The following is a 27,442-nucleotide window of genomic DNA, read 5'->3' as shown; positions in this document are numbered from 1 at the left end:
GTTCAACTCGTGCATGGAGTGTTGCTTCATCTCCCTCCCCTCACCCGGCCCGGCCCCCGCAGAGTGGCGACAGGCTGCACCGGGAGAGCGGGAGGAAAGGTGCCCAGAACATCACTGCATCTCCCTCCCCTCACTTACCTGCCCCCCCCAAAGCTGTACGGCCCAGAGCTGCATAGCCCAACGTCGCTCTGCAGGAGCTGAATGGGGGAGGGTGCAGCAATGCTCCCTCTGCACAAGCGGGCTATGTAGCTCCAGGCTGCGTGAGCGGGGGAAGGGGAAATGCAGCAATGCACCTGGAGAGCAGGAGATAAGGCGCCCCACGCCTGCACTTCCCTCCCTGCTGCTCTGTAAATGTTAAACTTTAAGCTTCAAGGACACCTACACTTCCCGACAAACCTTGAGGTACGGAAACACAAGTTGAACTCTAGTATCTCATCACGTCTGTTTCAGCTCTCAGGGTATAACTTTTCTGGGAGGACTTTGCTTTGGCACTCCAGGCAATTACTATATACAGTGTACTTCTAGGGAGCAAATCTCTAATAAAGACCTTTGACTCATACAGCTGTGTCTAGAGGAGTGGAGAGTCTGAGAGAATCCCCTAGCCAGTTCCAGTTCCAGTAACCTTTATTGGCATAATAAAAGCATCGAGAAAGGAATCCTGACAGTGTGTTACTAGCAAAGTCATTACATTGCTGATGAGAGCTGCCCCCAGCAGGGAAAATCTGCCACTCCCCTGGCTGGTTACCAGGGGGACCTTTCAACTCTAACTGCAGTCCACTGGTCTCCCTAAAATGCAGTTCCGGGGGGACAGAAGATCCTTGGGAGTAGCAGGAGAGGGTCCTGCAGCAGGAAGAGGGGATTGGTGGAACTTATCCCACACTTCCCGATAGGGAAAAGTTTAGTCTGAATTCAACATTTCTATGTATCTTTGTGGGTTAAAAGTGGTGTGTTTCCAAATTCAATATGGAAAAAAAAAACCTCTGTGCCGCTGGTGTTAAAAGTTTGAGAAACACTGCTTTAGAGAAAACCTAATTCAAAAGTACAGAAACATGAAGAGAGAATTGTCTGTGTATCAGAGCGGGGACTGTGGTTAGCGTTAACAGATGGTGAGAGCACAAGTATCGTGCAGTGAAATAATATAAGGAATTCCCAGCGCAGGCTCAAGTGCAGAGAAACGCACAATCCCAACACACAGAGACTATGACAGACAGGATGCTGTCAAACATCTGGCAGGTGCATAAAAAAGAGATAAGATCTGAGCTCAAAGTAGGAATGTAAATATCAAACACAAGAAAGAACCTGAGTCAGCTCCTTCCTTTATGGCACCTTCCTTCTCCATCTGTTCTTTTTCTGTCCAGATGCATGCTTTCTTTTGTTGCCAAATGGTAATCCAACACTAGAGAGGCCACTAATTTTCACCCACACCAAAAGGTGAAGGTGAACGTGAAGGTTCCTCCTTGGACAAAGTATGCAAGGATTTTAAGGGGAAACAAGAGAGCTCTGCTAAATCTTTTTAGGAAAGAGGAGTTCCGCCCATCTCTATTGAAATATAAAACAAGTTTAATCTCGATTCAACTTTGAAACAAGTATCAAATTTTGGACAACAGTCTTCCTTGTTTTAGTTTCTCAAGACAAAAGAAAGAAAAAAGAAACAGAAAAAGAAAAAGAAAAACAGTCTACGACTTGCAAATGCACCATGGATGACAGCTCAGACAGAGTTCAACAAATCCTGGAGGATTTAGGGGCAAACTAGAAGTTATTTATTTATTTAAAACATTTATTAGCTGCCTTTCTACTTTGCAAGAACTCAAGGCGGCTTACAGTATAAATAAAAACAACTGCAGAGAAAAACAAAGTTTAAAAAAAAAAACACTTCAGGATTGCCAGTAACATACAAACCAAGTTAATTAAAAACAGTTCTAATTAAAAATATCTTCCGCTGCCTCCTGAAGATCAATAGGGAAGGGGCCAAATGCACTCCCTGGGAGACGCTGTTCCATAATTATGGGACTGCCACCCAAAGGGCCGCCTCTCATGCATCCACCAGATGAACTTCTTTATCTGATAAGACAATTAGGGCCAAGCTACAAGTGACGAATGACACTTGAACAGCAAGTGGATTGAGTGGAGGGCAAGTGAACAGGGAAAAATACACTTGCCGTTCAAGTGTCATTCGTCACTTGTAGCTTGGCCCTTAGAAGGATCTCTCCCTGTGTTCTTAATTCCTGGGCAGTATCATAGAGGAGAGGATTTTCCTTCAGATACCCCGGTCCCAAGCAGAGATGGGCACGAACCTAAATACGACCCAAAAAACCCCACGAACCAGGCTGGTTTGGGGTTCGCGAACCAGGGTTTGTGGAAGCTCCTTTTCACGGAACTTCCACGAACTGTATACTGGTTTGTTGGGTCGTATTTATAGGGGCAGTTTATATGGCCATTTAAACTGCCCTTTTAAAGGGCCTGCTGAGGCAAGTCCCTTTAAACTGCCCAAACTTCAGCCCCCCTACCCCCACCCTCAGCCCCACACTTACCTTCCCCTGTGGTGCAGCATCCTTCCTCTCCTCCCAGGAGGGGTAGGAAGGCTGTTTTTGGCCTCTTCTGCTGTCCTGGGGGCCTGCAGGGTTGCGGAGGAGGCTGAAAATGGCCTCCCTGCCCCTCAAATGGCTGCCGTGGTTTGGGCAGTTTAAAGGGCAGCTGGCAGGCAGTGAGGGGGGATCCCCCCCACTGTCTGCCGGCTGATAGTTTAAAGGACCTGCCATTTGCAAGGCTGGAAAGGGGCCTTTAAACTGTTAAATGCCCCCTTCCCTGCCGCTGTTAAGGCTGGAAAAGGGCATTTAAACTCCATGAACCACAAACCACAAACTGGTTCATAACTGGTCCAGTTTCATGGTTCATGAAACCCATAAACCATGAACCTCCTGGTTCGTTTTTGTTGTTGTTGTTCTGTGCCCATATCTAGTCCCAAGCCATGTAGGACTTTAAAGCCTAAAACAAACACCTTGAAATGCGTTCGGGATTGGATTGGTAGCCAGTGTAATTGCTGTAATATCAAGGTGTTCTGCACTAGCTGCAGCTTCCAAACAGTCGCCAAGTTTAGCCCCAAGTAGAGTGCATTGGAATAGTCCAGTCTATATGCAACTAAGGCCTGGATCACTGTGGCTAGATCTGACTGAGCCAGGAAAAACCGTACACCTTTTTAATGAACTGAGTCTGAGTTCCTTGGACCTGACATACTTTCCCCAGACTCACCCAACCACTGTTGGGAATGTCACTTTACAAATCAGGGACAGCCCGATTCAGCTTGAAATTTTGGCATGTGGGGGAGGAAGGCTCTTGTCTTTCCACTATGTCAGTTTGTCATGCCAAAACAGCCCCAAGGTGAGTTATGTCTCCGTTTTTGTACACATGCAGCTGCAGGAAAGATGAAATAACTCACCCTGGGTGGCTTTTTAAAAAATGTAATGTCTGGTTTGGCCCGTAGGACCAACTGAACAGACTTTTAGACCCCACCCTCTCTGATTTAAAGTTAAACAATGTGATTATGTGATTATGCAGCAGTTGCAATCCCAAATGGATTGCTGAACTTTCTCCAAGTTACCAGTTCAAAAAGCAGAGCCTTGTGTGATAGAGTCATTATCCATTATGGTTCATTTATCATGCTTGTGGCAATTACGGGGAATGGAGCACAAAGAGCCTGTGCAGATATAGAGGCAACTAAAGTGCCAACAAATATTTAAAGATTAGCCAGAGACACAAATATACTTGAAGGATTTTGATCTTACAATAGATAGTTGCACGGGCAAACTTACAAAACCACTTTCTTCTCAGACGGGACCCTCTCTGCAGATTTTTTTTAAAGCAAGAACTGCAATTCCCATGAAGTGATTAAAAAGTAGCCAAATGATTAAAATGCTAGCAGTGAATCATTTTTTTAAGCAAATCAGATGCTTTATCATAGCACGGTTGATTTAATCACTGCGAGTATTGCATTCCAGATTCAATAAAAGCAGAGTGCATGTATTTATGTCAACAATTGGAGTTGCTAGTGACACATTTTATTAGTCAGGGTTATTTACATAGTGTTTCATTTCCATAACCAGTCACACAGGGCATGCAAATCGGAGGTGAGAGGGGCTGGAGAGGGGCCATATAACAAAAAGAAAAGGAAGGGCCCCACCCTGCAAAAAAAATTCCAAAGTGGCAACGTCTTTTTTCTCCCTATATTGTTTCCCTGTTGTCTATTTCCATAGATTTTTCTCATATTGTAGATATAATTTATACTTTCATTGTTTTTATTCCCATTTAATTTATTTTCCACAATGTTTATAATCCACTCTCTATATTAAAAATATTGAAGAGGTTCACACCATATTGCAAATGTACTAAAAAAGAAAAAAAAAACTAGCATTAGAAGGTTACCTGATAACCTGCAAATGAAAACAGGAGGTAAGACTCATAAATACAAAACGAAAAGTTAAAGCAATAGTGAATTGCAGGCCAGAAAAGGGAGACAGTGATAATAAATATTAACAGTAGCTGGAGATGAAAAAAACTGTCAACAAAATGCCCAGGAAAATAATAAAAATGTCACCTGGTGTCTAAAGCTTTACTGATTTCCCTGGCGAGGAATTCCGGCATTTTGGTACCACCACAGAAAAGGTCTGGTAGGGTTGCCTAGCCTCCCAGCTCATAGCCCACTGATATCAAAGGTGCTGGCAGGAGAAAATGCAGATGAAAGGAGCATTTGCAAACATGCTGATGTCACGTTCAATAAAAGCTGGCAGTAACATGGTGGATGCTCTAGCATTTTACAAAAAATTCTATGGTAAAACCATGGAGTTTTTGTAAATGCTAGAGTATCTAAAAATGTCATTTCTGATTTTTACTGGAAATGACTTCAGTGCACCAATACGGCAACAGCACGCCTGCCCTTCTCCCCGAAATTTCTCCCAAACCTGCCCTCCCTAGTTTCTAGCAAATCTGGATATCTGTTCCTCACCTGCCTTGTCTTTAAAGGTGGACAAGATTTACATAAACAATCTTAATGGGTGGGCACTTTGAACGCAGACCATGAAGGGCTTTAGAGGTTAGAACCAACATGATTAATTGTGAGTGAATAAGTAGACTTCAGGAGGTAACTAATATTGAGGGGTTGCCTTCAGCTTGCAGCCCAAATATGGTCGCCAACTCTTGGTTGGGAAATTCCTGGAGACTTGGGTATGGAGCCGGGGATGGTGGTTTTTGGGTAGGGCAAGCACTTCAGTAGGGATATGGTGCCATAGAGTCCACCCACCAGAACAGCCATTTTGTCCAGGGGAAATGATAGCTGTTGTCTGGAAAATAGAGATCTGTTGTAATTGTGGGAGGACTCCAGGCTCCACCTGGAGGTGGGCAATCCTAGAGCCAAACAGGGGGAAAAATTGGCTTCAGAAAACATGCGACCTTAGCAGATTGCTTTTCTTCCATCTTATTTATCTGTTTGATTAGGCATTTATATGTCACTTTTCTTCTCACAGAGGACCAAAAGCAACTTACAGAAATTTAATTTAAACAAATAAGAACAAAAAAAGGGGGATATGCTACGCAAATTTCTGGTTTTGTCCTAGAGCCACTGAGAAGCTAAGCTATGGTCACAATCACAGAATCACAAAATCACAGAGTTGGAAGGGGCCATACAGAGATCTTCTACTCCCACCCCCTGCCCAATGAAGGATGAGCCTAAAGCATCTCTGACAAAGATTCATCCAGCCTCTTCTTGAAAACAGCCAGTGAAGGGGAGCTCACCACCTCCCTAGGCAGCTGATTCCACCTTTGAACTACTCTGACCGTGAAAAAGTTTTATCTAATATCCAGCCAGTACCTTTCTGCATGTAATTTAAGCCTGTTGCTTTGGGTCCTACCCTCTGCTGCCAATTGGAACACCTCCCTGCCCTCCTCCAAATGACAGCATTTCAAATATTTAAAGAGAGCAATCATGTCCCCCCTCAACCTCCTCTTCTCCAAAGTAAACATGTCCAAACTTCTCCAAACTCAGTCATGTCCCCTCAATCTCCTCTTCTCCAAACTAAACATCCCCAGAGCCCTCAGCCTTTCCTTGTAGAGCTAAGTCTCCAGACCCCTGATCATCCTGATCACTCTCTTGATTTTGTCCACATCCTTTTTGAAGTGAGGCTTCCAGAACTGCACACAGTGCTCCAGGTGCAGCCTGGCCAAGGCAGTATAGAGAGGGGCTATGACCTCCTGCGATTTCGATGCAATGGCCCTTTCGATACAAACCAAGACTGGCTGTGCTTTTTTTGCCACCACATCACATTGACTGCTCATATTTAGTTTACAGTCCACTCTTACCTCAAGATCGCTTTCGTATACACTGCTACCCAGACGTGTATCCCCCATCCAATCTTTGAGCTTCACATTTTTGTGGCCCAGATGTAATACTGTGCACTTTTCTATGTTGAATTGCATCCTGTTCACAACCGCCCACTTCTCCAGAGTATTCAGGTCTTGTTGAATTTTAACTCTATCTTCTTGGGTGTTTGCCACTCCTCCCAATTTGGTATCATCAGCAAGTTTAATGAGTAGCCTATTTGATCATTGATAAAAATATTGAAAAGTACCGGCCCCAAAACCAAGTCCTGCAGCACCCCACTAGACACCAATCTGATGAAATGCCGTGGAACACCTCTCTTTGGGTGTGGTCCTGTATCCAGTTCCCTATTCACCAAACTGTCCTGTAGTCCAGTCTGCAGTCTTCCAGTTTACCCATTAGAATGTCATGGGGAACCTTAAGCTGCAAGTCAAAGGGTAAGAGCTGGGCAATGCTGAGTAACGGGATAGCTGCACCAGCATAGAGCTAACACACAATGGCCATTTCCACATGTCCTTAAAGGGGCAGCCCACTCACTGAATGCTGGTGGATTTTCCCCATGAATTCAGACATCTCTGTTTGCAAAATGGTTGTGAGATGTTCGGCTTCCATTTTTTGGGCATCTTTTTGGGAAACACACTTTCCAAGGTCCCAGAAAAGGTGCCCAAAAAATGGAAGCAAAAAAGCTCACATCCGTTTTGCAAATGGAGACATCGCCAGTCCTCCGTTTGTGTGCTGTCCCTTCAAGGGCATGTGGAAACAACCAATGTAACTTCCTGCAATGAAACAGGAGTGATGTTGGCAAATGGGGGCAACACAATGACATCACTTCCAGTTCCATGCCGGAAGTGATGTCACAATCCATGCAGTGCTGCTGAGCATCTCCCTCTCCTATTTTCCCCTGCTGGCCTGTGAAGCAATGGCAGGGAATGGGAGTCAGTTCTGGGAGATCTCTCTACCGCAGACCTAGCCCTCCTAGCCAGCAGCCCATTGGATCTTGCTTAAAGGCTTGCACCACTGGCTACATCCAGACTTTAAGTATCTGCAAACGGAAACAGAAGCTTAACCTGGATATTATGCAGCTGGAAGAAACATTCATCAATTTTTCTGGAAACCGTAAAGCATCCTGGGGGGAAACCGTCCTTTACAGATCAAAAGTCACCTTCTGAGGCCCACCACCACTGTCCTCTTTCCCCTTCAGTGTGGTGCCAGCCTCCACAAAGTGGCTTCTGTTAGAGATACAATGTCTTGTCTAGAGAGTAGGCAGAAGACACAGAATATCTGCAGGGGGAAGCAAATCTGAAAGTTAGATAGATAGCAGGATGGGATCCTTCTTCCTTCCTGTCCTTCTTGCATGCCTCCAGATTGGTATTCTTAGGCTACTTCCATCTTCTTCCTGAAAGTCCCTTTCTCCCAGTTTAGTAAGGTAATTAGTATCTATTCTATTTCTCTGCTTTCTATCAAAGTTGTAGTTCCTGAATAAACTCTCTTCATTCACTTAAGATCATTCCTTAGATATTCCAGAGCCTACTGCTTCAAGAGCTTAAGAGAAGAGGGATCCAGTTCACTTTTCCCATGGTTCATGCCACTGGAAAGCCTTGAATGCCTTATTCGTATGGAAGCTCAAGGCAACAGCTGCAGTAGCAATGTGCAGAGGGGAAGTTCACACACCTCCTTTGACCACAATATCCACTTCTTGGGCTGCTTTCAGTCTTCTCAATCTGATGCCATAGAAACAGCCAGCCTGGCTGGGAATTCTGGGTGTCTGTGCCACTTTCTGGTGCTACATTCAAGGAGCAGAACAAAAGGGATTCCCCCTGTGGTATATAGTCAACACCAGTGTCAAGTTTGAAAAACTTATTTCTTAAAGTGCAAAAATGCAGAAGTGCTACAGGTATAGTCAATAAATATCAGTATCAAAAATATCATATAAACACAATAATAAATAGGTAATAAGAGTAATGATACCCACAATACAAAGTATAAGGGCTTTTTTTCGTCAGGAACGTTGTGGAACGGAGTTCTGGCACCTCTTGAAAATGGTCACATGGCCGGTGGCCCCGCCCTCTGATCTCCAGACAGAGGGGAGTTTAGATTGCCCTCTGTGCTGTGGCACGGAGGGCAATCTAAGCTCCCCTCTGTCTAGAGATCAGGGGGTGGGGCCACCGGCCATGTGACCGTTTTTGCCAAGGGCAATTTAAAATTTAAAAAACTCCCCCCTTGTTCCAGCTGACCCAAAGTGACATCATTGTGTGGTCCTGAGTTCCACCACTGAGTTCCACCACCTCTTTTCCCAGAAAAAAAGACCTGAGTATAACAATACAATCTCTGCTGGTTAGGCAGTAATCATACAGTGTAGCTGTTTTCTCCTACTGCAGATAATATTCTCAAGAAGAGGCTGCTTCCTGGATTTGAGGTAAGTAACAATTGCAACAATCACCCTGCTCCCCCAGCCCCCCTGGACCTGGGGTTATCTGCAAAACAGAAGAGACAAGACATATTTACTACAAGGACTATTATACAGAGAGTATACAATTGTTAGCTCTTCTACATTTTTGCACTTTAAGAAATAATTTTTTCAGACTTGATACTGATGTTGACTATATACCTCGGTTGGAATCCCTTTTGTTCTGGTGCTTAGTTCATGGTAGCTTCTCTTGTTTTGCTACATTCAAGGAGGCAACTGAGAGCCAAGCTACAAGTGACGCCTGACACAGGTTGGACACTTGTCAGCTTCCCTCAAGTTTTGATGGGAAATGTAGGCAAATTGGTCTTGCAGCTTTAATGGAGAACCAAGCTGTAAAACCAGGATGCCTACATTTCCCATCAAAACTTGAGGGAAGCTGACAAGTGTCCAACCTGTGTCAGGCGTCACTTGTAGCTTGGCTCTGAAGGTGATTTGCGATACCCCATGGATCAAGCAGTTGGAGAACTTCTATCCATGGAAAGGCCCTAAGTAGCCATTTTGCACAAACTGGACATTCCCCGTTTGAAAAAGTCACTGCCGATCCTTGTCTTCTGACACAAGTTTTGTGGAAAGGATGACGAGGAGAGATCATAAATGAAGGCCCCTCGTCTCCTCTCCCCCCTACGAAAACTCCCCTTGGAATGAAGCTCTATTTCTTCAGCCTGTTTCAGTCACATCCATTTTCCTCCCATAATTCACAACAAAAGTCATGTTTTGCGACAATATTTTGGTATGCAGGTCATCACTTTTAAGACAGCAAACAGCATGTCCATAAAAACCTAATTTTGCTCCTTACTCGCTGGCAAAAAAATTACTATGATGCAGTAACTGATAGATTTGTACTTCACCATTATGATATTAACTTTGACTCATTACTGATCGGAGCAACAAAAGCAGAAATAAATAACCATTTTCAAATTTAACATTTTTGTGCTGGAAAACGTGCATTCTATTTTCCATTTTGGAAGGGACTAATTGCTGTGTTTCAAGAACCATTCCTATCAGAAGAATTTAATTTTTAATAAATAAATTATCATATTTACATGAAAGGAATATGACCCTGGATGTGAGAACGCCCTTAAAAATGTTACACATACACATACATTCATGTACAAATTATTATTGGACTTAACTGTAACTTGTACGAAAGTAAAGCAACACCCTCTTTTTTGATGACATACCTTGGAAAAACCCTTGTCTTGTGCAGTTAACTAAATACTATAAGTAATAAAGGTGGTTGGGCTTTAGCTTTTAGTTGTTTTATGTTGCTCAGAAGTATTGTTGAAGCTTGGATTGCCAGGCCAAGCTTGGCAACAAGGAGACAGTTAGTAGAAGAAACATAGAGAGAAGGGTGACATCGCCAGCATGACAACATCACTTCTAGGGAAAACCTAGAAGTGACAATGAGTAGCTATAGGAATCACAGGAAACTCTATGGTAAAACCAAAGATTTTCCAGCAATTCTTAAAACTTCCTGCTATCACATCTGGGTTTTCCTTGGAAATGACATCATCATGTTGGCAAGAATGCTATTAAATTTTTTTCTAATAGCTCGAGACAGGTGATTCCCCCACTCCTACCAGGAACTTGGCAGCTCTAGTTGCAGCCCTGCTGGAAAAAAAATATTCTGCACAAAAGTTGTTATCCTGTTGTGGTGGTTTTTGGATTCTAGAGGACCCCTTCTATTAAGGAAGGGAAAAATAATAAAACACTGGGTTGTATATCATGGATCTGTTCCCCTATCTTGTACTTCTGCTGCTGCAAGAGGATTGTTGGCTACCAGAAGAGCCTTTGGGGTCAAGAGAAGGTTCCTTGCATTGGAGGAAATTAGAAGCTACTTGGAGGACTGATCTGTAGGATCTGTGCCCTGAAAAACACATGATAGCCAACCTAGGTACGAGAATCTTTTTGTACATTTAGAATGCTTCAATTGAATCTTATCTCCTTATACCTGGTCTTTCCACCCAAAAATCTCTGCTTCAGCCTTCTATCCTTCATATCTAATACCATTTTCTTTTTTTTAACCCCACACTAAAAATTTTACATAAAATGTACACATTGTCCAACATTCTCAGCATTATATATTATATGCATGTATTAAATGATGCATACAATATCATACATTCTGTTTAGAATTTATACATTCTAATTAGAATGCACATTAAAAATGGTAGAACACGTGTGTATTATGCATAGGAATCTACCCAGAGAACAGTGAAAAGTGAAACACTGAAACTGTTGGCCAGCAGAAAAAAGAAACAGTACACTCATCTCTACAGAAAAACGACATGCTCCATCAATATCTTGGGAGAAAGCCTTTGATTAGACCCCATTTTCCTCCAGTGGAACCACTCAAGAAATTTTCCATTTCCATTTTCGGTTTCGTTTTCCCGGCCATGTCGGACGTTCCTCTCCACAGGTCGGGGGGAACTGTCTGAGCAGCCTGACCGGGCAGTTGACCCGCGAGGGTTAACCCCCAGGACTCCCAGTGAGGGAGCCTGGATCCGGGGCGCTGTGGGAAGAACCCCCTGGAAGTAATGCAGGGGGTAAATTGCCCGCTTGCTCCAACGGAGGCCGGCAGACTTGCACAGCACCGTGTGTGCTGCCGGGCCATGGAGAACGGCAATAAGCAGATTTAAGGTGAAGACCTGTAATTAAGCGAATCCTTTCTGATTTTTAAGCGTATGCGAAGGATCGGTGGGAATTGAAGCTAAAAAGGAGCAGACTTCTTCCCCTGCACCGAGTTTCGGAACTTAGTTGGCGCCCCCCCCCCAAGATGGCGACGAGAAAGCAGAGCCCAGCAATGAGTAAATCGGTGATGGCAACATTACAGGGGAAGGGGGAAACTTTGGAAGAGTTGGTGAGACAAGCAGTTTTCGATGCTGTGCAGCCCTTTGTAGCGAAACTGAATGAAATGGGGCAAAAGGTTGATTCAGTGGAGAGCGAGGTGAAAGCCATTAAAGAAACAGCGACCGGAGCAGAGCAGTCTGCGCACGAGAACGCAGTACTCATGAAAGCAACAAGTAAGGAAGTGAAGCTTTTGGAGAATCAAATAATACAAGTGGACCGTGCCCAAACGGTATTGCATCTTCAAAATGTAAAAGAAGAGCAAAGTGAAAATTTAAAAGATTTGGTGTCTGGACTTCTGGCGCCATTCGCAAAGGCAACTAAAGAAGAGATAAAAATGATATTTTGCATGTCCAGCGGACATCTTCAAAGTATGCAATGAAGCGGCAGCTGCCTCGCGAGATTATTATTGACTTTTCATCTAAGAAGACTCGGGACACCATCTTAGACAATTCATATAATGTGGACTTGGATTATTTGGGCAATAAGGTTAAAATATTGAAGGATGTTCCATTTTTGGCTCGTAAAAGAAGATTCAAGTATAAAGGACTTGCAGCTTTCTTGAGGAAATGTGATATAAAATATAAGTGGCTGTTTCCAGAAGGCGTCTGGTTCAGATATAAAGATCAAACTTACAAGATTACATCGGAAGTGCAGCTGACAGACTTTTTGTTCAACCATCAGGAGTTTCAGCAGGAAGAAAGTTCGAAGTCTGAAGGGGAAAGTGGGGGGGAGGAAAGAGCGGGCGCAGCTGCTCCAGCTGCGCAGAGAGAATCGAGACCGAGACGCAAGGGGGGGGGGGGAGAAGTCCTGATCCTGAATATAATCTGTATTGTATAAGACCTACCAATCTGATAGCATATTAGAAAGTTAACTCTTAAGAAAAATTGCAGTATGAAGGGAATTCAAGACATGTAGTGTAGTGTTTGTTGTTTGTATGTTGATTTTCCCTTTTCCCAGTTCTCCCTTCCCTTTTTTCCCCCTCCCCTTTATACTTCTGTAGTCTTCTGTAGTTTTTTTTGTTAGATATTAAAAAATAATAAAAAAACTTTAAAAAAAAAGAAATTTTCCATTTCCAAATTTCTCTCTCAGTTGCAAGGTTCCAAATTCTTGTTTACAGAGTAGTGATCTCCCATTAAAAACCCACTGTCACTCATTGTTTGATTTCTAAGACATTGAACAGGTTGCAGCACATGACTGTTTCAAGCTTTGAGAGCTTTACCATATTTGTAACCTAGATGAGGTAAAGTTAACAAATTAATGGAATGAACCAAATCAGGGAATTGCATTTTGAAACTGACTACTCAGCATCCAAACTGTACTGTTTAATCTTGTTTATGCAGGTAATCCAATCGCAAATGTAACAGTGTTTGGTAACTTCACTATCGGCTGTGCCACGCTACCTGTTGTTCACAGCTCCACAAGTGAAAAAATCAGTAGGAGTTGAAATAGGGGAAAGATTGTCTCAGCACATAATTCTCTTTACATGGACAGCTTCCAACCAAAAGAGTTAACAGATATGGACACTAAAGAGGATTGTCCCTGTAGGCATTTTTTGCATACAGAGTTTGACTTTCCAGCAATTATTGCATTGTCTTAGTGATTTCAGGGGAGGTTTTGTGACCTACATAAGCATGGTCTGTCCTATTTGCTTGATAGTTCATTTAATGCACTGGTGCTAGGCCTGCCTACCCACGACTGCCATCGGGAAGCACTATGCTTCCATGACTCAGAATGAAGATGAAAAAGCTACATTCTACCTGAATAGGCAGCAAGCTAGAGGCCAAAGAAGAGTAAGAAGAAAGGATGGCTATAATTACCAATTAGTGTAGATCCAACTGGATGTCAGCATCCCAAGGAAGAGGTCCAAGATTATAGGTAACCAAGAATCCAAAAAGCATGAGGCAAAATTCACTTGATGTTGAGATAGATGGAGAAATGAGTACCAGTTCAGATACGGAATTTACCTGTACAGATATGGAATTTTTGATCCAGTCAAAAGTCAAGATTTAGGGACAGATTGTAACTTCAGTAATAGTATAGGTAGCAAATGCCTAAAACGTAAAAGCTTGTTTTATTTTCAGGCTGAGAAAGAGGGGATGGGGCAAGACAGATGATCAGGTTTATCACCTACATGAATAAGGAGAAGAAAAAGGTCCCAAGAAAAGTTCCAAAAAAGAGGGCAGCTATCAAGATGGGATGCCCTGACCTGGTTAGCCCAGGTGAACCTGATCTCATCAGATCTCAGAAGCTAAGCAGGGTCAGCCTTGGTTAGTAATTGGATGGGAGACCTCCAATGAAGAACAGAGTTGCAGATTCAGGCAACGGCAAGCCACCTCTCTTAGTTTGTTGCCATGAATACCCCAAAAGGGGTCACCATAAGTTAGTTATGACTTGAAGGCACTCTCCACCACCATCATTCAGGTAGGGAAAGGGCCTGATCAGGAAAGTGGGGCTATGGAAGACAGTTTTAATAAGCTAAGAAGGGTAATTGAAATAGCAAGGTCCAGGTGGGAAAACCTGGCTTTGGGAAATGTAGGTTCTATTTGTGGCCAAAGGCACACTGATTAATCGCTGAGAGACCCTTCTAAATTATTGGATGGCCACATATTGGGTTAGGTGGAGGCATTTTGCAGTGGAAAAAATCCCGAACTCTGTTGCTGGCCTGCTCTGACATACAATGAAGAATTGGTTCAAATCTCAAGATGCGAGAGGAGAAGGAAATCTGAAGTAAATGAGGGCAACTTAGATGTCTACAACAGGTTTTATGTTAGTATGAATTTCACCTTTGCCTAGGAATGTTTCTTTAAAGATATACTATCATTGATTTTTTTCCTACAGTATTTTTCACTCCAGCTCCACTTTGTCATGGTCTTTGATGGTTTTTCAATAATTTATTCTCAGACAAATAATCTGTCTAATACTACAACCAGTTGGAAGAACAAAAAAAATTAAAAGTTCGTGTTTCTGATATAAAACTTACTATGGCCTGGATCCTGTCTGGATTTTCACAGGGATGCTTGGGAAGGATTGTCAATTCTTCCCTCCTGCAGCAGCCCAAAACTCAACTGATCTCAAGACTAGAGGTGGGCACGATCCAAAAAAATATACCGATCAAGCTGATCGTGGATCGGCACCGATCCTGAATTAACGATCCACACCGATCATCTCCCATTTCTGATCCGTGAATCATGGATTGTGGATTGTGGAGGCAAAAGCGGAGGGATGCCCCACTGTTCCCAGCAATACAGGAACAGTGGCTGATGCTGGTGGCATCTGTGTTTGTGTTTGGCTGTCTGTGTTTCGCCGTCAGAGCTGCCTATCAGGGTTTGCAAGGATGAGATTGGAGTGTCCATGGCTACAGAACACGCCCTTCCCCCTCCCTCCCTTGGGTGTCTTCTCCCAGCTGGTGACTGCTTTGCTGCTCCATGGTTGGAAGGAAGCCCTGCTGATCAAGGCAAGCTGGGCTTCCATTCGCATTTCCAGGGCAACAGAAGGAGGGCAAACAGAGCTCAGGCATTCCCCTGGCTCCATTGCCAGGGCAATAGATTGCTGGCGCCTGAGTGACTGGCTTCCTGATCCGAGCACGATCACCCCGATCAAGCCCCCCTCCCGACCACTGGATCATTGGCTGTTCCCGAGCACGATCCGCCGGGTCCCAATCACGCAATTGCCATTATCGTGGGTTTTTTTCGATCATAATGCGGATCGTGCCCATCTCTACTCAAGACCACAGAGATAAGTTCCCCTTGAAGAAAACAACTGCTTTGAAGGGGGGAACTCTATGACATTATACTCTGCTGTGGTCCCTCCCTGGCTCCACCCTCAAATCTCCAAGAATTTTCAAACCCAGAGCTAGCGACCCCAGGGATAGGAGTGGGGGAGTTCTCCTGTGGGAGCAAGTATTGGCAAAAATCACTCCCTCCATGCACTTACAGATATCTAGATATCTAAGCCCATGGTAATAAATGTAAAAGAAATTAAAGACAGAGTTGTTTATGGGTGTGGACTAGAGGTGGGCATGAACTGAAATACTAACAAAAGTTCATCACGAACTGGGCCAGTTCATGGTTCATGAACCGGTGGTTCATGGGAGCTCATTTCTCACTAACTGTGATGAATTTTAGCCCAGTTTGTTTGGTTTGTATTTCAGTTCATCACTGCAGATGGCCTGGCACCAATCAATCAGTTTCCTAGGCAATGAGGGGGATGGGCTGTCTGCAGACCTCCTGACCTGGAAGTGACATTTTCACAAACCGAATGAACTGGTTTGCAAACTGGGGGGAGTTTGTGAAAGTGAAACGCCACGTTCATGAAACGCCACAAACCACAAACTGCACAGTTTGGAATTTTCCCAGTTCGTGCCCATCTCTAGAGTAGACCAAGCACTTACATGCATTTATTACATTCGTCTCTTCCCCTTCCTGCCCAGAGCTCATCGTAGCATCCTGCCTGATTTAATCCTCATAATAACCCCAAAAGGTTTCCCTGGAGCTTGGTGTTCTCCCAGAATTACAAGTGATCTCCAGACTACCAAGATCAGTTCCCCCAGATAAAATAGCAGCTTCAGAGGGTGGACTGTATGGTTATAACATAGCTGCTAGGTGAAATTCATCCTCACATTCCTCCCTTCCCTAAATTTTGAAAGAAAAGGAAAGCTGTATTGTGAACACTGAGGGCTTCATTCCTTTTCTCAATAGCTAAACAAGGAGGGAGGCTGAGAGACAAAACTCTGCAACATCTACCTGAGCAGATGTTGATGTAACCATAAAACACAAAGAAAGGAGAGACAAGGTTTGGGGGAGTGGTTTTTAAGAGGTGGAGAATTTCTTTTTCTGAAATTCACTTTTTAGATAAGGCTGTTGGTTTCTTTTTTTTCAAGAGCAGACTTCAATTTGTTGTTGAAGAGAAATCAAGGCACCCTTTTGTATCTTCAGCATTCACTGCCATCTATGTTACATACTCCAGCGTGGAAAAGACAGGAAGGCTGAGGAAGACACTGCCTGCCTCTGAGCATGCACAGAGTGAAATTCTGAAATTTTGCAGAACTGCCCTCCCTGCCCCTCCTCTCTTCAAATTTCTTTGTGATCAAAGCGGATTTCATTAGACTCCCAATTCCTAAAAAGAGGAAAGGAAAAGGGTTGTTGGATTTCAGTGAGAACCTGGTTAAAGAGGAATTGGCATAATTTCTCTTAACAACCCTATTTGGAGCAAACTGACCCCCAGAAGTACCCCCTGCACCCCACTTCATTCTGCTGAACAGCAATCGCTGAGGCGCAGGTAACTCCCTCAGAAATTACTCTTGATCCCCAGTTGCAGTATTTGGAACAAAGACTATCGAATCAAATGGCCAAACTGCTACAACGTCTGGCAAATCAATTATCAGAAATAAGAACAGAACTGAATAAAATGAACCAGAAATCAGAAATGGCTCTAAATTTGTGTCAGGAATCTCAAAGTGATATAAACGATCTTCAACACCTGACTGTGTCTCACCAGGAAAGAATTCTCAGTCTTGAGATAAAAGCCCAGCAGAGGAATTTAAAGCTAAGGGGGGTGGAAGACTCATTTGCCACCAGTGAAAATCTGAAGACAGCCCTGACAATGTGGCTAGTCAAACACTTCAAGCTGTGAGAGGATGCCCCCCCCTTCATTAACAAACTCTACAGAGTCGGCTCAGAGAGGCTCTTCAGAAACAAGCCAAGCCCAAGGGATATTATAACGGAGATTTTTAAAGATTGGGTCCAGGATCCCCAGCCCAAACTCAGGGCCAAGCTACACATGACAAATGACACTTGAACAGCAAGTGTATTTCTCCCTGTTCACTTGCCCTCCACTCAATCCACTTGCTGTTCAAGTGTCATTCGTCATGTGTAGCTTGGCCCTCAGATTCCCTGCAGTCTCATAGGAGCGGTGGAGAATGCCTACTTAAAAAAAAAAAAAGCGAGCCCAAACAGCCTCGGAATGCCACTGCAGGGGAAAGAAGAGCTCGTGCACCCCCCCCCCAAAAAAACTTTTTCCCTGTGTCAAAATGGCACAGGGGAGAGTATTTCCTTGTTTTTACTTCTCCACATGCACAGAATACGTGGTGCTGCAAAAACAAAGAGCCCTCTCCACTTGCTATTTTGGAAAATGTCAGGTGCCCTTCTTCTCCCCCAAGGTTGCATTACGAGCTATTTGGAATCTTCTTTTTAAAACAGCCATTCCCTACAGCTGTTGTGGGGCTGCAGGGAACACCAACTTGGATCTGAGAAACTCAGGGCCAAGCTACAAGTGACAAATGACACTTGAACGGCAAGTGTATTTCTCCCTGTTCACTTGCGCTCCTCTCAATCCACTTGCCGTTCAAGTGTCATTCGTCACTTGTAGCTTGGCCCTCAGAACCAGCTCCTTAAAAACCTGCATGCCTAGTTTGACCCCAAATCTGTGTTGTATCTCAGTTTTGTACAACAAAACACAGCTCACTAACTCAATCATGTGCCCCCACATTTTTTGACCCTGCGGGCACCTTTGAAATTCTAACACTGGGGGCCAAGCTACAAGTGATGAATGACACTTGAACGGCAAGTGTATTTCTCCCTGTTCACTTGCCCTCCACTCAATCCACTTGCCGTTCAAGTGTCATTCGTCACTTGTAGCTTGGCCCTGGGTGGTGGGCACAATCAGAAAATGGCCTCTGCAGATGTCAGAGAAAACCACAAGCTGGCAGGAAGTGAGGTTACATATAACTCTAATAGGAATCCTTCACCATTTCAGACAGAACCTCTGCACAGCCAATCAGAAGCCCTCCTTGGCAAAAGTTCCACTTGCACTTTCTAAGAGCACTTGAGTACCAGGAAACGTGTTGGCAGGCACCATGGTGCCAACAAACGCCACGTTGTGGACCTCTGAACTAACTGAACAGGCCACAATGACGTCTCAGGGTCAAGCTACAAGTGACGAATGACACTTGAACGGCAAGTGTATTTCTCCCTGTTCACTTGCCCTCCAATCAATCCACTTGCTATTCAAGTGTCATTCATCACTTGTAGCTTGGCCCTCAGTAACTCTAAGTGCTTCTCCATTAACGGTCGCAATACCTTAGCTCTCCTTTCCAGAAATCCTCTGGGATTTGGCCATACAGTAGGCTTGCCAACTTCCAGGTGGGGCCTAGAGATCTCTCAAAATTACAACCGATCTCCAGACAAAAGAAATAATGATCTCAGGAGAAAATGGCTGCTTTGGAGGGTAGACTCCATGGCATTGTTACCCACTGAAGTACCAAACCCCACTCTCTCCAGGTTTTACTCCCAAATCTCCATGAATATTCCAACCCAGAGTTTATTTTTATTTATGTATTTATTTTACATTTGCACCCTGCTCTCCCTGCACATTGGCAGTAACAGTACCAACAGTACCAAACAGTACGAAAGTAAGAGTACCAATATACCGCAATCTCTTTTTGGTGGAATTAGGCACTAGTTGTTTTTAAAAAGCACACTTGAATGGTGATGACTAGAGTCTGGATTCTAACATGCTCAAACCCTGGGCAAGTTCTTCTCAAAAACAACATCTGAACAACTGAACATCTGGACTTGACAGCTAAACAAGGTCCATTTCCACACCACTTAACTTCATCCAGGATGCTGCGGAATGTCAAGAAAAAAATGCAGAAGATAGTGTCTTCTTGTGCGAGTTTTGCACAATGTTGTGCAAAACTCGCGGGAGAAGATGCTATCTTCCATGGTTTTTTCACGACGTTCCGCAGCATTCCAGATGAAGGTAAGTAGTGTGGAAACGGCCAAGGATTTTTGAAGTGTTAAAAGTATATTTCTATCAGCCCAACTGCTGGCATTTGAATGCATCGTTACGATATGTGGTCAGTATGATAATTCCTACAAAAGGTACTTTTGTATCTTGCAGTTCATATTTAGTTGTTTTGATCTGAGCCCGTCTGAATTCAGGCAGATCAAAAGATTATAAATTGCTAACTGCACAGCTGAACGAAACACAGTCAGGCTATAAATCTCCGTGATGGCTTTTCTTGCATCAAAAATAGGTCAGGTTCATTATTTACTTTGTGATCTTCTCTGCTGTGAAATTATATTGACAGAGAGCAAGTTAGATTATATAATAGAGCACTAAATCCTTATTCACTTCATTAAGCTCTGCAGCTCGAAGTTTGTTATATATGAGAGATTTTACTCGATATGCACATTTCCTTATCAAACTGAATGCTGCTTTGGGTGGGATGGAAGTGGGGAAGAGAAAGCGGCAGAGGCTAAGTTCATTTTTTAATAGAGGGCTAGTTTACTCTTGCTGTCCTAGCACCATGAAGCCTTGGGCAACAAATAGTCTTGATGAGGATCACCGAAATTGAAAGAGGAGGCTCCTCCAACAGAAACTAAAGTCCAAGAAGGCAAAAAATTGCAAATGGAGGAAAATAATCAAAGAATACAAAAAGTCACAAATCTATTCCATAGTGGAAAATAATACTAAGTATAAACAAAGCTGTAAATAATGCAAATATACAGTAAATAGAAGGTAGGTATCCTATGCAGGCAAGTCGCTCCTACAGTGCATGTAAGGCAAGTCCAACAGGTGAAGTCCACCAAATGACTGGACTCCACGAGGATAAACACAAGGAATTGAAAACCAGCTAAGTCCATACAAAGGCTGTAAAAAAGGAAGATGTTAATCCTCTTTCTTCCTTCTTTAAACAGGTGTGTTGCATGGAGAGAGAACCATCATCAAGGAGTATATCCTCCACTGCCCAACAACCAGGGCCGGCTGTTGCCTGTTGTTTCGTGCAGAAAACTCTTCAGGGATGGCAACTGTTATCCCCCTTACACTCAAGCACTATCAAGGGACATTGGCTGCTTCCACACACGTTGGATAATCCACTTTCAATAGTCTTTAGTGAGCATTTGGAACTGCTTTTCCATGTGTGGAACAAAAAATCCACTTCCAAAGGATCGCTAAAGTGCATTGAAAGTGCATTATTCAACGTGTGTGGAAATGGCCAATCAGTTAACAAGAACAAAGTCAAAATGGCGGCGGCCATTTTTTAATAGAGGGCTACTTTACTCTTGCTGTCCTAGCACCATGAAGCCTTGCGCACCAAATAGTCTTGATGAGGATCACAGCTGTCTGCAAAAAGTGGTGTGTCTGTATGTTCAATTCCAATTCAGGTTGGAACCTTGCAGTAAGGGGAGACAAGATCTAATCCCTCAACCCTTCACAGAGTCTCTCTACATGAGACATATGACATGTGAAGAACATGTGTTGGGAGATACAATGTTAGCTGGGGAAAGTAGTTAAAAAACAAACAGCTGGCAGTAGGGCAAAGGCTTTGCAGCACACTGGAGCTGTGTGAACAGGCTGTGAAATGCCAGAAGGGAAACTTTAGCCCATTATAACGTCTCCAGGTCTAAGCTTAGCTCTGAAAGGCAGTTCTAGCCCATTTCCATTCCTCGCTGCCCTCTGGTTGTGATCCCACACAGTTTTAGACTGAAGAGGTGAAAGTGACAGAGCCTTCAGGGAGGAGAAGATAAAATTAACAAACCCTCTGAGAAGCGATCTCTGCAGGCTCTGTTTTTTTTTAAACTACCCTTCCTGGCTAATATTTTGTCTCTCTACACTTGATGAACCTACACCAAGGTGTCTCATGTAGAGAGACTCCAAGTACTGCTAATTGATTCTTGTTTCCTGCACTATTTGTGTGTAAAAGGAAAAACAGGTACTCTTGAAAAACCATATTTCCTCCCTTTAAAATGCAAGCAACAATGTGGAGAGTCCAGTTTCAATTAGCAAAACTTAACAGAGAGTGAAGGGATAAATTCCATCTCTCCTTCTCATGAGGTCCTGATCAGGGGTTCCCCACTTCAGGATTCAGGTGTTCAAACAGCTTCAGTATGTGCCATAAAGAAATCAGGAGGACACCGAAGCTCAAAGCAGCACTTTTTTTGCCATTTGCAAGCAGCAAGAAAAATGTTGCTTTCAAAGGCCTTGTCACTTTTTTCACCCAATGGGAGGGGGGAGGAGGGGGTTGTAGTGAGTCACTACCTCCTCTCCCTCCCATTGGGTAAAAAAGAGCAGGAATCTTGAAATCAAGCAGCACTTTTCTTGCTGTTTGCAAATGCCAACAGCTAGGAAAGTGCCGCAGCTGCTGCTGTTTTACCCAAAGATATGAATCGCTTTGGGAACCTTTGCTTTGGGATTTCCGAATTGGCTCACCAATGCTCGGGCCGATCTGAGTATCCCGAATCTTTCTAAATATGTCCCGATTCTAGTTAAAAACCTGAATCGGAAACACAAAGCACACATCCCTAGTCCTGATTCAAATTGCAAAAAACTTCTCTCAAGTTGGAGATTGAGTCCCATCCTCCCTTGCCCATTTGGCTGCTCTGGTTGGCTGGCTGGGTTTCAAACCACGCAGCTCCCCACACAGCCATGGGAGCTATCCTGAAGGAGGCAGCTGAGCAAAGGAAAGTTGGCCTGCCTGCATCCAGTCCTGGTAAGTTTGGGGCCGGTGGCTTCTGGCTGTTTTGGCCCTTGGATGTATGAATGTTCTTATGTTAAATGGGCAAAACAAGTGAATGTGGGAAAGAACAAATTGCACTAACATCAGAGTAAATTAAGAGGTATGTGGCTTAGTGCCTAGTAACAATGCAAACATCCAAGTCTGGGCCTTGTCGCACCAATTTCCCATTACCCTTCAAGATGGGTGGGAGTTTCTTAAAAGAGAGATATTGAAGGCACAATCCCAAACAATTCTAATGAGAGAGAGAAATGGGAGGAACCTAAAGAAGCCAGGGTGGCTCCATAAGCAGCTTTCTAAAGATCTGAAAATTTAAATAGATGCATTTAAGAAATAGAAGGACAGCTGTATAGTCAAGAACGAATATAAAGAAATCTCCAGTGCTTGTAGAGAGAATGTGAGAAAGACAAAAGCCTTGGTCTTCACTTGCAAAGGGAACTGGTCCCTGGCCAAAAGGGAAAGAAGGGAATTGCAGCTTAGGATAGACATATGAGTGGTACGTAAACACCTAGCTTCTTTAAAATAAATCATGTCCTCCGGGCCAGATGAATTGCACCCTAGGATAATCAAGGAACTTGCTGATGTAATCACAGAGCCTCTGTCTATCATCTTTGAGAATTCTTGGAGAACAGGTGAGGTGCTAGAAAATTGGAGGCGGGCAAATGTTGTCCCCATCTTCAAGGAGAAAAAGGAGGATCCAGGTAACCATCAGCCTTGATATCCATACCTGGAAAGGTCTTAGAATAAATCATCAAACAGCCTTTGAGCATTTAGAAAAGACAGCTGTGATTACTAAGAGCCAGCATGGGTTCCTCAAGAACAAGTCATATCAGACTAATCGTATTTCCTTCTTTGAGAGAGCGACCACTTTGGTGGATCAGGGGAATTGATTTATTTATTGTTTTCTGTTTTTATTTCACCTTAATCCTGTACAGGCAGGATCAGGGTGGATTACAACCAATAAAACATCTATAATAGATTTATACTTTAAAACAATTAAAAAACCAGACAGTAACAACAATAGCATATAAATATTTAAAATTCACAAGGTGGCAGCAATCAACTAGTAGGAAGAAGTCAATCCACCTTTTGGAACTGTCACTTAAAACTGGGAAAGAAAACTAGATGGTAGATACCTCTGACTGGGAGGGGTCTGGGCTTTCTCTCTCTCTTCTATTAAGGCCAGTGGAGGCCTAGCCTGGCCTCAACCATATGCCTAGCGAAACATCTCCATCTTACAAGCCTGGTGAAAGGATAATAAATCCTGCCAGGCTCTGGTCTCATTAGACAGAGAGTTCCACCAGGTTGGAGCCAGGATCGAATAGGCCTTGGCTCTGGTCAAGGCCAGGCATGCCCCCCTGCGGCCAGGGACCACGATGTCCCCCAATTTTAGGGACATAGTTTATCTTGAATTCAGCAAGTCCTTTGATAAAGTTCCAAATGATATTCTTGTTGGTAAGTTGATAAAATGTGGTTAGGATCCTGTTACTGTTAGGTGGATTTGTAACTGGTTGACATATCGTACCCAAAGAGTGCTTGTAAATGGTTTTTCATCCTCTTGGTGAAGAGTGACAAGTGGAGTGCCTCAGGGATCTGTCCTGGGCCCTTTGTTCTTCAACATCTTTATAAATGACTTGGATGGAGGAATAGAGGGGATGCTCATTACATTTGCAGATGATACTAAACTGGGAAGGGTTGCAAACACAGTAGAAGACAGGAGCAAGATTGAAGGTGATCTTGACAGGCTAGAAAACCAGGCTAAATCTAAGAAAATGAACTTCATCAGAGATAAATGTCAAGTTCTGCATATAGGCAGAAAAAAATCAAAGGCATACTTATATGGGGGTGACTCGTCTTGGCAGTTGTACACATGAAAAGGATCTAGGGATTTTAGTAGATCATACACTGAACATGAGGCCACAGTTTGATGTTATGGCTAAAAGGTAAATATAATTTTAGGCTGTATCAACAGAAGTATAGTGTCCAGCTCACGCAAAGTGATGGTATCACTTTAATCTGCTCTGGTTAGACCTCACTTGGGGTCCTATGTTCAGTTTTGGGCATCACAGTTAAAGAAAGATGTTGACAAGTTGGAATGTATCCATGAAGGGCAACAAAGGTGGTGAGGGGTCTGGAGACCACATCTTATGGGGATAGGTTGAAGGAGCTGGGTATGTTTAACCTGGAATAGTCAACTGAGAAATGTTATGACAGCCTTCTTCAAGTATTGGAATGACTGTCACATGGATGATAGAGCGGAGCTGTTTTCTGTCGCCCCAGTGGGTTGGACCAGAAACAATGGGTTAAAATTAAAGCAAAATTGTTTTTGGCTAAACTTTAGGAAGAACTTCTTGACAGTTAGAGCAGTTCCTCAGAGGAACAGGCTTCCTTGAGAGGTGGTAGGCTCTCCTCCTTGGAGGTACTTAAGAAGAAGCTAGATGGCCACCTGACAGCTATGATGATTCAACGACTCAATATGAATGTACACAGATCAGGAGAGGGTGTACATGATGGGATGAGCCAGCACTAGGCTCCTGTGCCCAGGGTAATGCCAATAACCACTTTGAGGTCAGGAAGGAATTTTCCTCCAGGCCAGATTGGCCAGGGATCCTCGAGTTTTTTTTTTTGCCTTCCTTTGGCATAGGGCAGGAATCACTGGGGGAGGTGAGGAGGGGACATAACTGTGAAATTTCTGAATTGTGCAGGGGGTGAACAAAATGACCTTTGGGGTGCCTTCCAGGTCTATGTTTCTATGTTTCCTGATATTTTATATTTAACACAGCAGTCATTATTAGGGTTGCCGGAAGTGACACAGGTAGCTCTAGAAATCGTCGATTAGTTTCCAGCAATACCTAGAGCTACCCTATGTCACTTCTGTTTTTTTACCAGAAATGATGTGATATGGCATGCCACACTGCAAGTTTTTTCTTTCCTACTGCCACTCTGCCCAATGGGATTTAGGTATCCCCCACTTTCACCAGGCGAATGGAACCCCTAGTCATTGAGAAGAACTTTTCTTCCTCCCCTCAAGTTAAAAAGTGTATGTGTACAGAGGTCATTTTGTAGAAAAAGAGCTGGAGGAACTCATTAGCATAACTCATTAGCATAACTCATTAATATATGCCGTGCCCCTTGACATCACCGAAAATGTGTCATTAGCATAGCTGATTTGCATATGACACACCCTCTGACATCACCTATCCTGGCTGCTTTGGACCCAATCCTGGCCATTCAGGGCTGAAATTGGGCCCAAAATAGTCAGGATTGGGTCTCTACTGAACAGGAGAGTGATCCACCACTCGTCAGAAGCCCGATCCGGGCCGTTTCGGCTCAATCCAGGATGAAACGGGCCCAAAATGGCCGAGAGTCAGGTGGGCAGGGCCACCTGACATGTGACCTCTTTGGGGAACTGCCAGAACTGCATTTCTGCATGTTCCCCCTTGAAATGAGCCCTGCATACATACATACATACACACATACATACATACACACATACACACATACACATACACGTGCACAAATACATGAATGTGTGTATGTGTGTTATTGTCCTGATCTGGTTGGCTCAGGATAGCCTGATCTTGTCAAATCCCAAAAGCTAAGCAAGGGCAGCACTGGTTAGTACTTGGATGGGAGACCACCAAGTAAGACCAGAGATAGGCAATGGCAAACCACCTCTGTTAGTCTGTTGCCTTGAAAGCACCATGAGGGGGTCGGCAGAAGTCAGCTGCAACTTGATGGCACTATAAAAGAGCTAGAAGAGACTGAATAATGAGCTTTTTGCTTAAGTTATTGGGCTGGGTAAGGGGTTACCAGAAGTCGGCTAGACAAGCCGATGGTTCTGTAGAGCTCTTTCTTCCCCCCAAGTCAAGATTGCAAAGATTCTTCAGTCACGTTACCATTCCTTGACTGCCTTAAAAATCACCCACTAGAGATACTACCTTAGCTCTGTTTGAACTGTGCCAAGATGTTACAGACATGAACTAAAAACATATACGGAATAATCCTGTTTAACTGTTTAGAATTTCAGAGAGAATTTCCGATGTTTCATTACATACAAGAATTACAGTCTAGGCAGGTTCATATACTAAAAACATATGCTGAATAATCCTGTTTAACACAATAAGTCTGCTTGGAATTTCAGAGAGAATTTCAGATGTTTCATTACATACAAGAATTGCAGTCTAGGCAGGCTCATATACTGAACCAAGTAATTGCAAACTTTGGTACTGTTATTCACAAAATTTCCAGTATATGCAACAATAGCAAATCAGGGATGGGTTCCACCCAGTCTTCTTTCTGATCTTTTTCTATGTTTAGCAAATATATTTAATTGAGGTGCCCTGGTACATAAATTATGCCACCTGCAGCCTATGCAAAGTTTTACCCCTCGGTTCTGCTGAATAAACAGACTGGCCCTCTGCCATCACAGATGGATCTTTCAGTTCATTTCACATTGGCTCAGTTTCAATGCTTTTCAACTGAATTAGTGCACACAACACACAAGGCATCACTTGCTTAGAGATCATATCACATTTGTATCCCCCCTTCCTTCCTTCAAAGAATTAAGAGAAGCAACGCTTTTCCAATAAATTAATTTACACATTCAACAGCAAGGCATCAATAGTTGAGAGATCATGTCACATTCTACATGAGACATCTGACACATGAAGAACACATGTCGGGAGATACGATATTAACCGGGAAGAATAGTTTAAAAAGACAGAGCTGGAGGCAGGGCAAAAGGTTTTACTATACACAGGAGCTGTGTGAAGGGGCTGTGAAATGCCAGAAGGGAAACTTCCGCCCATTATACCCTCTTAAGGTCCAATCCTGGCTGCAGAAGGCAGCTCCAGCCCATTTCCATTCCTTGCTGCCCTATGGTTGCGATCTCACACAGTTTTAGACTGGAGAGGTGAAACTGACAGAGCCTTCAGAGAGGTGATGAAATTAACAAATCCTTTGAGGAGCAATCTCTGCCGGCTCTGTCTCTTTAAACTATGCGTTCCTACTAACATTGCATCTCCCTGCACTTGATGAACATGGGGCACTCTAAGAGATTCAGCTACACAGTGAAATAGGATAGGTTGAAATCATGCCTTGATCATCATGGGAATTCCCTGTTCCAGTACACACGGTCTTACTGAATGTGTGAATCACTACAGTGATAGCATACTCAAGTATTAAAATGTTTTGGAATTAATATTTTGAATGTGCATACCACGTTACAGTCTTCATTACC

This window comes from Eublepharis macularius, chromosome 3, assembly GCF_028583425.1.
Source record: "Eublepharis macularius isolate TG4126 chromosome 3, MPM_Emac_v1.0, whole genome shotgun sequence".
In the NCBI taxonomy this organism is placed as follows: Eukaryota; Metazoa; Chordata; class Lepidosauria; order Squamata; family Eublepharidae; genus Eublepharis; species Eublepharis macularius.
This window is presented reverse-complemented; position numbering follows the sequence as displayed.